Genomic DNA, 14,028 nt, shown 5'->3' with positions numbered 1-14,028 from the left:
CCTCCCCAGTAGCTGGGACTACAGGAACACATCACCAGGCCCCGCTAATTTTTATATTTTTAGTAGAGACGGGGTTTCACCATGTTGGCCAGGCTGGTCTCAAACTCATGACCTTAGGTGATCTGCCCACCTCGGCCTCCCAAAGTGCTGGGATTACAGGCATGAGCCACCATGCCTGGCCCACACTCTTACTGGGACAATGTAGACATGCCAATTAACCTAATGTGCACATCTTTGGGTTGTGGGGGAAAACTGGAATACCTGGAGAAAACACACACAGAGACAAAGAGAGAAACTGTTAACTCTATACAGACAGTGGCCTTGGCCAGGAATTGATAACATTAGCGGAGGACCTGCATACATATGTAATAATACGTACAATATTATATAATTATGAGTGATTATAGTATTATAACAATTACCTAATGTAAATGACAAGTTGATGGGTACAGCAAGCCAACATGGCACATGTATACCTATGTGACAAGTCTGCATGTTGTGCCCATGTACCCTAGAACTTAAAGTATAATAATAAGAAAATTGCTTATTTCTATGTCAGTGTAGATTATTTTGTCAACTGCATTATTTATTACAATTTTTCAAAATATAGTAAAATCTGACTTACATGCACCTTTAAAAAAAGACTTGTTTGGGATATTTGAAGTTTTTGGATGGCTAAGATTTATTTTGTACATATCAATTTATTTCTAAATGCATGCTTTTAAACTTAAACTGAAAGAATAGATTTTATCTGAAAATTGTAATAATTTTCAAATTCTCTTTCAAACTTGTTTATGAACATGTATGGCATAGCTTAAATAAGACTGTGCAAACTCTTTTGTGTTCTACTTTTTAAATATTACTTTTTTTGTTCACTTTCCCATATTTGCAAGCCTCACATAGTTGCCATTTTAAATATGTTTTTGTGATTCACCAATTTTTCTACCAGTCAGAGAGCAGCACGAGAGAGGAAATGAAACCATCTGGCTCTGAGCCCTTACCAGGTGTACTTGTAAGGTTCCAAATACTCACATGGGGTATTAGTCCATTTTCACACTGCTATAAAGAATTACCCAAGACTGGGTAATTTATAAAATAAAAAGGTTTAATTGACTCACAGTTACGCATGGCTGGGGAGGCCTCAGAAAACTTACAGTCATGGTGGAAGGGGAAGCAGGCATGTCTTACATGGCAGCAGGAGAGAGAAAGGAGTGAAGGAGGGACTTCCAACACTTATAAAACCATTAGATCTTGTGAGAACTCACTCACCATCACAGGAGCAGCATGGGGGAAACCACCCCCATGATTCAATAATCCCTTTGCCCAATTGTAATCCCTCCCTTGACATGTGGGGATTACAATTTGAGATGAGATTTGGGTGGGGACACAGAGCCCAACCATATCACATGCGGTGCATGATTGTTCTTGGTGTTAGCTTACAAGATCCAAGTATTTCTCACAGGGTAATGTGAAAATTGCACCAGCAGCTGCATTGAAAAAAAAAATCAGTGGACACCAAGAACAATCATGCACCCCATGTAATATGGTTTGGCTCTGTTCAAAGAAATCAGAGATGACACAAACAAATGGAAAAACATTCTGAGGCAGGAGACTAGGGTCTGGAGGCAGGGAACCTAAGGCTGATTCATGCTGACTGAATATCACAGGCTATTCCCCTTTCAATTCCTCCTTTCTCTTTGTGGCAGTTGCTGCGTGGCAGTTGGAAAATGAAAGTACCTCTGATTGGTCCCTTTCCACAACCAATCAGACTGGTCATGGCCCACTACTTTATTTGCATAGAGTGAACCAATGGGAAACCTCTAGAGGGCGTTTAAACCCCAAAATATTCTGTAACTAACGCTCTTGAGCTGCTTGCTTGAGCCTCCCCTGACTCTGTGGAGTGTACTTTCATTTAAAATAAATCTCTGCTTTTGCTGCCTTGTTTTGTTTGCATGTTTTGTCCAAGTCTTTGTTCAAAATGCCAAGAATCTGGACAACTACCCTCAACAGTAACAATTCCCTGCTCATGGATAGGAAGAATCAGTATCACTAAAACGGCCATATTGTCAAAAGCAATTTACAGGTTCAATGCTATTCTTATTAAACTAACAATGACATTCCCCACAGAACTAGAAAAAAAGCTATTTTAAAATTCATACAGAACCAGAAATGAACTGGAATAGCTAAGGCAATCTTCAGCAAAAAGAACAAAGCTATAGTGATCAAACTACTCAACTTTAAACTATAGAGGAGGGCTACATTAATCAAAACAGCATGGTACTGGTACAGAAACAGAAACACATACCAGTGGAACTGAATAGACGCCCAGAAATAAGGCCACACACCTACAACCATCTGATCTTCCACAAAGCTGACAAAAACAAGCAGTAGGGAAAGAATTCCCTATTGAATAAACTGTGCTTGAATAACTGATAGCCACATGCAGAAGACTGAAACTGGACCTCTTTTTTTACAAGATATACAAAAATTAACTCAAGATTGATTAAAAACTTAAATGTAAAACCCAAAACTATAAAATCCCTGGAAGACAACCTAGGCAATACTATTCTGGACGTAAAAATGAGCAAAATTTTTATGATGAAAATGCCAAAAGCAGTCACAACAAAAGCAAAAATTGACAAATGGGATCTAATTAAACTTATGAGCTTCTGCCTAGCAAAAGAAACTATCAACAGAGTGAACAGACAATCTACAGAATGGGAGGGAATATTTGTGAACTATGCATCTGACAAAAGTCTAATATTCATCATCTATAAGGAACTCAAATTTACGACAACAAGAAAACCCCTCAAAAACCTCATTTAAAAGTGGGCAAATCCTGGGTGTAGTGGCTTATGCCTGTAATCCCAGAACTTTGGGAGGCCAAGGCAGGAGGATCACTTGAAAACCAAGAAAGACCCTGCATAGCCAAAGCAAGAAGAAGCAAAAAGAACAGATCTGGAAGCATCACATTACCCAACTTCAAACTATACTGTAAGGCCATAGTCACCAAAACAGCATGGTACTGGTATAAAAATAGGCACATAGACAAATGGAACAGTATAGAGAACCCAGAAGTAAAGCCAAATACTTACAGCCAACTGATCTTCAAAAAACTGAACAAAAACATAAAGTGAGGAAAGGACACCCTATTCAACAAATGGTGCTGGGATAACTGGCAAGCCACATGTAGAAGAATGAAACTGGATCCTCACCTCTCCCCTTATACAAAAATCAATCCACGATGGATCAAAGACTTAAATCGAAGACCTGACACCATAAAGCTTCTACAAGATGACATCAGAAAAAACCCTTCTGTCACTGAACTCACCTGCAGCTCTCAGGGTTTCTGTGTCTTTCTTTGTAGCCAGAGCCAGGCCTACATACCAGCAACCATGTTGAAGGGAACTGCAGTTGATATTGATATTGGCACCACCTACTCTTGTGTGGGTGTTTTCCAGCACGGGAAAGTAGAGATAATTGCCAATGATCAGGGAAACCGAACCACTCCAAGCTATGTTGCCTTTACAGACACTGAACGATTGATCGGTGATGGCACAAAGAATCAAGTTGCAATGAACCCCACCAACATGGTTTTTTGATGCCAAACATCTAATTGGATGGAGATTTGATGATGCTGTTGTCCAGCCTGATATGAAGTATTGGCCCTTCATGGTGGTGAATGATGCTGGCAGGCCCAAGGTCCAAGTGGAATACAAGGGAGAGACCAAAAGCTTCTACCCAGAGGAGGTACCCTCTATGGTTCTGACAAAGATAAAGGAAATTGCAGAAGCATACCTTGGGAATACAGTTACCAATGCTGTGGTCACAGTGCCAGCTTACTTTAATGACCCTCAGCATCAGGCTACCAAATATGCTAGAACTATTGCTGGTCTCAATGTACTTAGAATTATCAGTGAGCCAACTGCAGCTGCTACTGCTTACAGCTTAGACAAAAAGGTTGGAGCTGAAAGAAAAGTGCTGACCTTTGACCTGAGAGGTGGGACTTTTGATGTGCCAATCCTCACTATTGAGGATGGAATCTTTGAGGTCAAATCTACAGCTGGAGACACCCACTTGGGTGGAGAAGACTTTGACAACCGAATGTCAACCATTTTATTGCTGAGTTCAAGAGCAAGCATAAGAAGGACATCAGTGAGAACAAGAGAGCTGTAAGATGCCTCCATACTGCTTATGAACATGCTAAGCGTACTCTCTCTTCCAGCGTCCAGGCCAGTATTGGGATCGATTCTCTCTATGAAGGAATAAACTTCTATATGTCCAGTGCCTGTGCCCGATTTGAAGAATTGAATGCTGACCTGTTCTATAGCACCCTAGACCCCATAGAGAAAGCCCTTCAAGATGCCAAACTGGACAAGTCAAAGATTCATGATATTGTCCTGTTTGGTTGTTCTACTCATATCCCCAAGATTCAGAAGCTTCTCCAAGACTTCATCAATGGAAAAGAACTGAATAAGAGCATCAATCCTGATGAAGCTCTTGCTTATGGTGCAGCTGTTCAGGCAGCCATCCTATCTGGAGACAAGTCTGAAAATGTTCAAGAGTTGCTGCTCTTAGATGTCTCTCCTCTTTCCCTTGGTATTGAAACTGCTGGTGGAGTCACCACTGTCTTCATCAAGCATAATACTACCATTCCTACTAAGCAGACACAGACCTTCACTACCTATTCTGGCAACCAGCCTGGTGTGCTTATTCACAGGTTTATGAAGGTGAGCGTGCCACGACCAAGGATAACAACCTGCTTGGCAAGTGTGAACTCACAGGCATACCTCCTGCACCCTGTGGTGTTCCTCAGATTGAAGTCACTTTTGACATTGATGCCAATGTCATCCTCAATGTCTCTTCTGTGGACAAGAGTACAGGAAAAGAGAACAAGATTACTATCACTAATGACAAGGGCCATTTGAGCAAGGAAGACATTGAATGTATGGTCCAGGAAGCTGAGAAGTACAAAGCTGAAGATGAGAAGCAGAGGGACGAAGTGTCATCTAAGAATTCACTTGAGTCGTATGCATTCAACAAGAAAGCAACTGTCTAAGATGAGAAACTTCAAGGCAAGATTAATGATGAAGACAAACAGAAGATTCTGGACAAGTGCAATAAAACTATCAACTGGCTCAATAAAAATCAGACTGTCGAGAAGGAAGAATTTGAACATCAGCAGGAAAAGCTGGAGAAAGTCTGCAACTCCATCATTACCAAGTGTACCAGAGTGCAGGAGGTGTGCCAGGAGGAATGCCTGGGGGATTCCCTGATGGTGGAGCTCCTCCCTCTGATGGTGCTTCCTCAGGGCCCACCATTGAAGAGGTTGATTAAGCCAACCCAACTATAGATGTAGCGTTGTTCCACACATTTTGAAACACTGAAGGACCTAAATTTGTAGCAAATTCTGTGGCGGTTTAAAAAAGTTCAGCTAATATAGTAAGTACCTGGGTAGTCTCAATACTTGAATATGGAACATATGCACAGGGGAAGGAAATAACATTGCACTTTATAAATACTGTATTTTAACTGGAAAATACAGTGTCTTAAATAAAAACTGTTTTAAATTGGCACCATAAAAAAACATAAAATCCTTCTAGACATTGACTTAGGCAAAGACTTCACGACCAAGAACCCAAAAGCAAATGCAACAAAAACAAAGATAAATAGGCGGGACTTAATTAAACTAAAAAGCTTCGGCACAGCAAAAGAATCAGCAGAGTTAACAGACAACTTACAGAGTGGGAGAAAATTTTCACAATCTCTACATGTGACAAAAGACTAATATCCAGAATCTACAAAGAAGTCAGCAAGAACAATACAAATAATCCCATCAAAAAGTGGGCTAAGGAGATGAATTCTCAAAAAAAGATATACAAATGGCCAAAAAGCACATGGAAGAATGCTCAACATCACTAATTATTAGGGAAATAGAGATCAAAACCACAATGCAATACCACCCCACTCCTGCAAGAATGGCCATAATAAAAAAATTAAAAAATAATATATGTTGGCAAGGATGTGGTGAAATGGGAACACTTTTACACTGCTGGTGGGAATGTAAACTAGTACAACTAGGATGGAAAACAACGTGGAGATTCCTTAAAAAACTAAAAGTAGATCTATCATTTGATCCAGCAATCCGACTACTGGGTATCTACCCAGAGGAAAAGAAGTCATTATACGAAAAAGATACTTGCGCATGCATGTTTATAGCAGCACAATTTGCAATTGCAGAAAAAAATGTCCCATCAACCAACGCATGGATAAAGAAAATGTGGTACATATATACCATGGAATACTACCTCAGACATAACAAGGAATGAAATAATGGCATTTGCAGCAACCTGAATGGAATTGGAGACTATTATTCTAAGTAAAATAACTCGGGAATGGACAACCAAACATCATATGTTCTCACTCATAAGTGGGAGCTAAGCTATGAGAACACAAAGGAATAAGAATGATACAATGGACTTTGGGAACTTCAGGGAAAGGGTGGGAGGGGGATGAGGGATAAATGACTACACATTGGGTACAGTGTACACTACTTGTGTGATGGGTGCACCAAAATCTCAGAAATCACCACTGAAGAATTTATTCATGTAACCAAACACCACCTGTTCCCCAAAAACGTATTAAATAAAAAATAAATCTTAAAAAACATGGTACATATACACAATGGAGTATTATTAAGCAAAAAAAAAAAAAAAAAAAAGAGAGATCTAGTCCTTTGCAACAACATGAATACATGAATGGAACTGGAGATCATTGTGTTTAATGAAATAAGCCAGGCACAGAGAGATAAATGTCACATGTTCTCACTTATTTGTGAGATCTAAAAATCAAAACAATTGAATCCATGGAGATAGAGAGTAGAAGGATGGTTTCCGGAGACTGGAAGGGTCACTGAGGGATGTGTGCTGGGGGGAGGTGAGGATTGTTAATGGATACAAAAAATAATTAGAAGTAATGAATAAGACCTACTATTTGATGCCATAACAGGGTGGCTATAGTCAATAATAATTTAATTGTACATTTTAAAATAATTTAAAGGGTGTAATTGGATTGTTTGTGATTCAAAGGATAAATGCTTGAGGGGATAGATGCCCCATTCTCTATGCTGTGATTATTTCACATTGCATGCCTGTATCAAACCCCATCTCATGTACCTCATAAATATGTATACCTACTATGTACCCACAAAAATTAAAACAAAAAGAAAGAAAAAGAAAAGTAAATGAAATAGATTACAAGGCAAAAGTAACAACAATAGCATGGTATTGAGTTTAAAAGAGACACATAGTCCAGTGGAACAGAGTATAGAACAGAGAAATAAATCCATGTATTTACAGCCAACTGGTTTTCCACAAAGGCTCCAAGAACATACACTGGGTGTTGGACATTATTTTCAATGAATGGTGCTGGGAAAACAGGATATCTACATGCAAAAGTATGAAACTGGACCCCTATTTCTCACCATATACAAAAATAATCTGAAGATGAATTATGAACTTATACATAAGACCTGAAACTGTAAAACTATTAGATAAAAACACACAGAAAACACTTCAGAACATTAGTTTAGGCAAATATTTTATGGCTACGACATCAAAAACACACACAACGAAAATGAAAACAAAAACAAAAGCAGACAAATGGGAAAATATTATTAAATAAAAAACCTTCTACATGGCAAAGGAAACAATGGAGCAAAGAAACAACTTGTTGAATGGGAGAAAATATTTGCAAACTATTCATCTGATAAAGAACTAACATCCAAAATATACTCAAATAGTAAAAAGCAATCACATTAAAAAGTGCGCAAAGGATATACATAGACATTTCTCAAAAGAAGAAATGCAAATGGCTAACAGGTTTTTTTTTTTAATGCTCAACATTACCAGTCACAAGGGAAATATAAATCAAAACCAGAATGAGATATCATCTTACCCCAGTTAGAATGACTATTATTAAAAGGAAAACACAAGAGATGTTGGCAAGAATGTGGAGAAAAGAAAACTTATATACTGTTGGTGGCAATGTAAGTCAGTACAGCCACTATGGAAAACAGTATGGAGATGTCACCAAAAAGAACCAAAAAAAAAAAAAAACAACAACAAAAAACCTAACTAAAAATAGGACTACCATACCATCTAGCAATCCCACTACTGGGTATTTATCAAAAGAAAAGGAAATCCATATATCAAAGGGATGCCTACATTTGCATGTTTATAGCAACAGTATTTACAACAGCAAAGATATGAGATCAACTAAATTGTCCATCAGTGAATGAAAATGTAGTGTATGTGCACAATAAAGTACTATTATGCCTTTAAAAAAACTGAAATTTTGTTATTTGCAGCAACACGGATGTAAATGGATGTCATTATGTTAAGTGATGTATGCCAGGCACAGAAGGACAAATATTGAATAGTTTCACTTACATATGGGAGCAAAAAAAGTTGATCTCACGGAGATAGAGAGAAGAATGATAGCTACCAGAGACTGAGAAGTGTGTGTAGATGGTTGTTGATGGAAGAAGAGAGGTTGTTAATGGGTACAAACATACAGTTAGATATAAGAAATGTTTTAATATTTGATAGCAGAGTAACTGACTATATATAACAATGTATTGTATATTTCAAAATAGCTTTGAGAGAGAACTGAAAGGTTTCCAACACATACAAATAATAAACAGGCTGGACACTCTAGCTCATTCCTGTAATCCCAGCACTTTGGGAGGTCAAGGGAGTAGGATATTTGAGGCCAGGATTTTGAGACTAGCCTGAGCAAGAGTGATATTCCATCTCTACAAGAATAATAATAATAATTAGCCAGGTGTGGTGGTATGTGCCTGCAGTCCCAGTTACTTAGGAGGCTGAGGTGGGAAAATTTCTTCAGCCCAGGAGGTCGAGACTGCAGTGAGCCATGATTACTCCACCGCACTCCAGCCTGGGTGACAGAGTGAAACCCTATCTCCAAAATTTTTTTGTAAAATTACAAATAAAAATTTGAGTTGATGAATACCTTATACATCAACTTGATCATGACACATTGTATGCATATAACAAAATATTATACATATGCCATAAATATGTACACATATTATGTATCAACATAAAAAATATAAAAAATAAACTGGCATCAAAGCTATGAAAATAAATTGAATTGTTAAATGGCAGTTGATACCGACTTCAGGTAAAATTATAACTAAGCTACTTGGCTGAATAAAATGTTTAGAATGCAACTGAGAAAGCAGAGAGATCTAAAATATATGAAAGAGATTAGGAGATATAAATAATAAAATGAGCAGGTCTAATTTAAATCATGTTGAAAATTCAGAAGTAGAGAAGAGGGAAAACAAAGATACAATATTTGAAATAAAGACTTTGAATTTTATAGAAATGATGAAGTCAGATCAGGAGGGATGGCTCATACCTATAATCCAACACTTTGAGAGGCCAAGGCATGAGGATTCCTTGAGCCCAAGGAGTTTGAGACCAGCCTCGGCAACACAGCGAGACCCTGTCTCTACAAAAAAAATGTTTTTAATTAGCCAGGTGTGGTGGCGTGTGCCTGTAATCCCAGCTATTCAAAGGCTGAGGTGGGAGGATCATTTGAGCCCAGGAGGTCGAGGGAACAGTGAGACATGATTGTGCCATTGCACCCCAGGCTGAGGGACAGAGAGAAACCCTGTCTCAAAAAAATATATAGAAATAAGTAAAAATAAAAACATAACAAAGTTGGGAAATGCAGATACATGTGGGAGATCAAAAAAGTGTGATAAATAAAACGGGATATTTATATACAAACAAGAAAAGTGTGGCCAGGCGCAATGGCTCACGCCTGTAATCCCAGCACTCTGGGAGGCCGAGGTGGGCAGATCACGAGGTCAGGAGATTGAGACCATCCTGGCTAACATAGTGAAACCCCGTCTCTACTAAAAATACAAAAAAATTAGCCGAGTGTGGTGGCGGGCGCCTGTGGGAACCAGGGTGGCGGGCGCCTGGTGGGAAGGGCGCCTCGTGGGAACCCGGGGGGGCGGAGCTTGCAGTGAGCCGAGATGGCGCCTGGTGGGAACGGCGCCTGGTGGGAACAGGCGCCTGGTGGGAATCTGGTGGGAACCCGGGGGGGCGGAGCTTGCAGTGAGCCGACATGGCGCCACTGCACTCCAGCCTGGGTGACAGAGCGAGGCTCCGTCTCAAAAAAAAAAAAAAAGAAAGAAAGCAAAGAAACAAAAATCCTATAGACATATGACTGATGTGCACAATTTACTCAATTGCATTTGCTAATCATATTAATCATATTACAAAGATCGTTATAATTGATATAACACAGGGTTAGTAATAACCTTGAATGAATGTATTCAGAGAAATACCCTATGCAACATGTAAAACTATTTGGGGGACTATCAAATGCATTTATAGTTGTAAATTTTCATCACTTTTGATAAACCTTAATTATTCTCCTCCAAAGAGTCTGAACAATCTTGAATATTTGTTATCAGCATAGATTAAGACTAAAGGACTAATTATGGCATAGTTATTGACCACAGGCATATGGAATCATACCAGTAGAGGGTCGTTTATCCATGTCACAACCACTGAAAATAAGAATATGAAGTCCACCCAATATATGAAGACAAAACAGCTCACCAACAATAGGATGGTCTGGGAGGCCCTTTTTGCTGGGGAGGCTCTTGGGGAGACGCTGGTGCTATGTAGGTGCTGGGACAGTCTCTTTTGTTTGTACAAAATAATCACCCATAGCCACTTGAGAGGACCATGAGTCCTATGAAGATGACATCCCTCAAAACCATTAGTATGAAAAACAGGCTCCTGTGGGTGTAGCTCATGGGCAAAACATAACAGTGCTCAATGACAAACAAAAGACTGGCCCCAATCCTATTCGGGGTAGGCACAATGAAAAGCAAAAGGTTATTAGTAATGAACATGTTGAGGACCCATGAGAAGAGGATGAAGCCTAGGGTGTGATTTGCAGAAATATGTTTAAACTTTTCCAAGAAGGAGGTGCTGGGGCTGATGGTGATGGCCTGGAGCACGCTTAGGAGGCAAGTGGTGCAGATGGAGACTCCCCTCATCACCCTGTTTAAAAATGTGATGATCTTACACTTTAGATCATTGTTCTGAATATTCCATGATTCAAATAAGTCGGAGGACACCAGTATCGCCTGAGTGAAGAGTAGCAGTATGTGGATTCGGGGCAAGTGACTAATGGTCATGTCAATGGGCTTAAGCCTGTGAGTATCAGCAAAAGTGAAGATGTGGAAAAGAAGGAGGAAGGTGTTTGCTGAGATTCCAAAGCTGACTTGAGGGTAATAAACATTTTTAATGACAATATAGCTGAAAAGCTTGGTCATTTCCATGGAAAATTAAAACAAATAAAGGATATCTGTAGAGAAAAATAAGACATCAAATGATAATTGCATTAGGAACATTTCTGCCATGTTGTTAATTAGTATCATTATGTTCAATAATCTCTGTGATCTGGAATAAAAAATGTCGATTAAATCTGAGTAGTTTATTACTCTTTGCTAAATATTCAACGCAACCATGTAATTCTCCAGATACTTGCTGTCCGTCTCCCATTCCCACCCCTGTGGTTCTCCCTCTGTTCCCTTTCCTGGGCTCCCACAAAATCTATGCTTTCCTCCATAGCAACATTTGCCCTATTGATGGAAAACTGATGGTTTCTCTTGTACATGTCCACAAGCACCTCAAGGGCAGGAAGGAGCTTGGATTTCTGCTGTGCACAAACTTCTTCTACCTATAGATATCTGTCAAACAAAATCAAAGTATGTGTTGGGCAAGTGGAAAAAGTAAATTAACTCAACAGGACCATTTCGATCTTTATCTCATCTTCTCTGGGGCTCCTTTCCTGGTGCACTTGGGGATGGAGAAATAAAATGACTCAATGATTTTCACTGAACAGTAACTATTATTGACAGTGGCAGAGCAGCTTCTTACATATATCTTGGTACGTAGCTTACATAGATTCTGCAGAAAAATAACAAAACCTTAAGGTCTATAAACAGTTAAAACTCTCACATTCAAACATGGGCACTTATTGTGGTAAATGCAGCTTTGACCCCATGCATGATGGTGAAAACCCTGGAAGCATGCCGGAGAGTGGCAACGTGAACCAAGGGCCTTCCTTGACTGACTACACAGCCCTTGTTTCCACGGAAGACCATTTAGCCGGTGCTGGGCACCAAGCCTGGTCCTCAGTCATGCTCAATAGTGGGATTCATAGCATCATCACAACTACCTGGGCTGTGCTCCTGGTCACAAGAAAAGGAAGGAGAACAAAGTAAGGGCAGCTGCTCAGCAGAATCAGACCAGGCTTGACAGAGTTGACTGTGGTGGGACCTGGTGCAGCATAAGGAAATGACGATGTGTGCTTCTATATCCTGGGTTGTTCAATCAGAACATAATGCACCTGTCTAGGAACCTTGTAAAGTGTAAAACATAAAAACTGCATAAAGCACTTAAATCAGTGTCAGGCATACAAAGACCTAAAAGTGAATCCTGTCAATCATAAAATAATAGCTACTTTGTCATAATCATTTTGGCAAATATCATCATCATTTTTAAAATTTAGTTTACTGTCTCATGGAAAAAAGTGGATGTGTTTGGGTGATAAAATTATCACTGTGAGAAGGGGGCTTTGTTATGCCAAGAGGACAACTGGTGATAGTCATTTCATAAGCAGGAAAACTGTGGAGAGAATCATAAGAAATGCATGAGCCACATATGGGAAATGCAAAGACTTGAAAATTTGCGTATAAAATATGCAACCACAATGAGACTACAAAAAGTATCATTAAGAAACTGTGGTATAGGCACAAGACAGGGATGCCCTCTCTCACCACTCCTATTCAACATAGTGTTGGAAGTTCTGGCCAGGGCAATCAGGCAGGAGAAAGAAATAAAAGGTATTCATTTAGGAAAAGAGGAAGTCAAATCGTCCCTGTTTGCAGACTACATGATTGTATATCTAGAAAACCCCATTGTCTCAGCCCAAAATCTGCTTAAGCTGATAAGCAACTTCAGCAAAGTCTCAGAATACAAAATCAATGTGCAAAAATCACAAGCATTCTTATACACCAATAACAGACAAACAGAGAGCCAAATCATGAGTGAACTCCCATTCACAATTGCTTCAAAGAGAATAAAATACCTAGGAATCCAACTTACAAGGGATGTGAAAGACCTCTTCAAGGAGAACTACAAGCCACTGCTCAATGAAATAAAAGAGGACACAAGCTAATGGAAGAACATTCCATGCTCATGGATAGGAAGAATCAATATCGTGAAAATGGCCATATTTCCCAAGGTAATTTATAGATTCAATGCCATCCCCATCAAGCTACCAATGACTTTCTTCACAGAATTGGAAAAAACTACTTTAAAGTTCACATGGAACCAAAAAAGAGCCCGCATCGCCAAGTCAATCCTAAGCCAAAAGAACAAAGCTGGAGGCGTCACGCTACCTGACTTCAAACTATGCTACAAGGCTACAGTAACCAAAACAGCATGGTACTGGTACCAAAACAGAGATATAGACTAATGGAACAGAACAGAGCCCTCAGAAATAATACCACACATCTACAACTATCTGATCTTTGACAAACCTGACAAAAACAAGAAATGGGGAAAGGATTCTCTATTTAACAAATGGTGCTGGGAAAACTGGCTAGCCATATGTAGAAAGCTGAAACTGGATCCCTTCCTTACACCTTATACAAAAATCAATTCAAGATGGATTAAAGACTTAAATGTTAGACCTAAAACCATAAAAATCCTAGAAGAAAACCTAGGCAATACCATTCAGGACATAGGCATGGGCAAGGACTTCATGTCTAAAACACCAAAAGCAATGGCAACAAAAGCCAAAATTGACAAATGGGATCTAATTAAACTAAAGAGCTTCTGCACAGCAAAAGAAACTACCATCAGAGTGAACAGGCAACCTACAGAATGGGAGAAAATTGTTGCAATC

General features: G+C 39.3%; 2 pseudogenes; one reads left to right on the top strand and one right to left on the bottom strand.

The window, feature by feature from the left end:
• Window positions 1-3,393: 3,393 nt before the first annotated feature.
• On the top strand, window positions 3,394-5,364 carry LOC469741 (heat shock cognate 71 kDa protein-like; annotated as a pseudogene).
• PANTROV1R-PS204 (vomeronasal 1 receptor panTroV1R-ps204 pseudogene) lies at window positions 10,447-11,491 on the bottom strand (annotated as a pseudogene).

The sequence above is a fragment of the Pan troglodytes genome, chromosome 1, assembly GCF_028858775.2.
Source record: "Pan troglodytes isolate AG18354 chromosome 1, NHGRI_mPanTro3-v2.0_pri, whole genome shotgun sequence".
Taxonomy (NCBI): Eukaryota; Metazoa; Chordata; class Mammalia; order Primates; family Hominidae; genus Pan; species Pan troglodytes.
The sequence above is the reverse complement of the archived record's forward strand: the minus strand, read 5'-3'. Positions and strand labels throughout refer to the sequence as shown.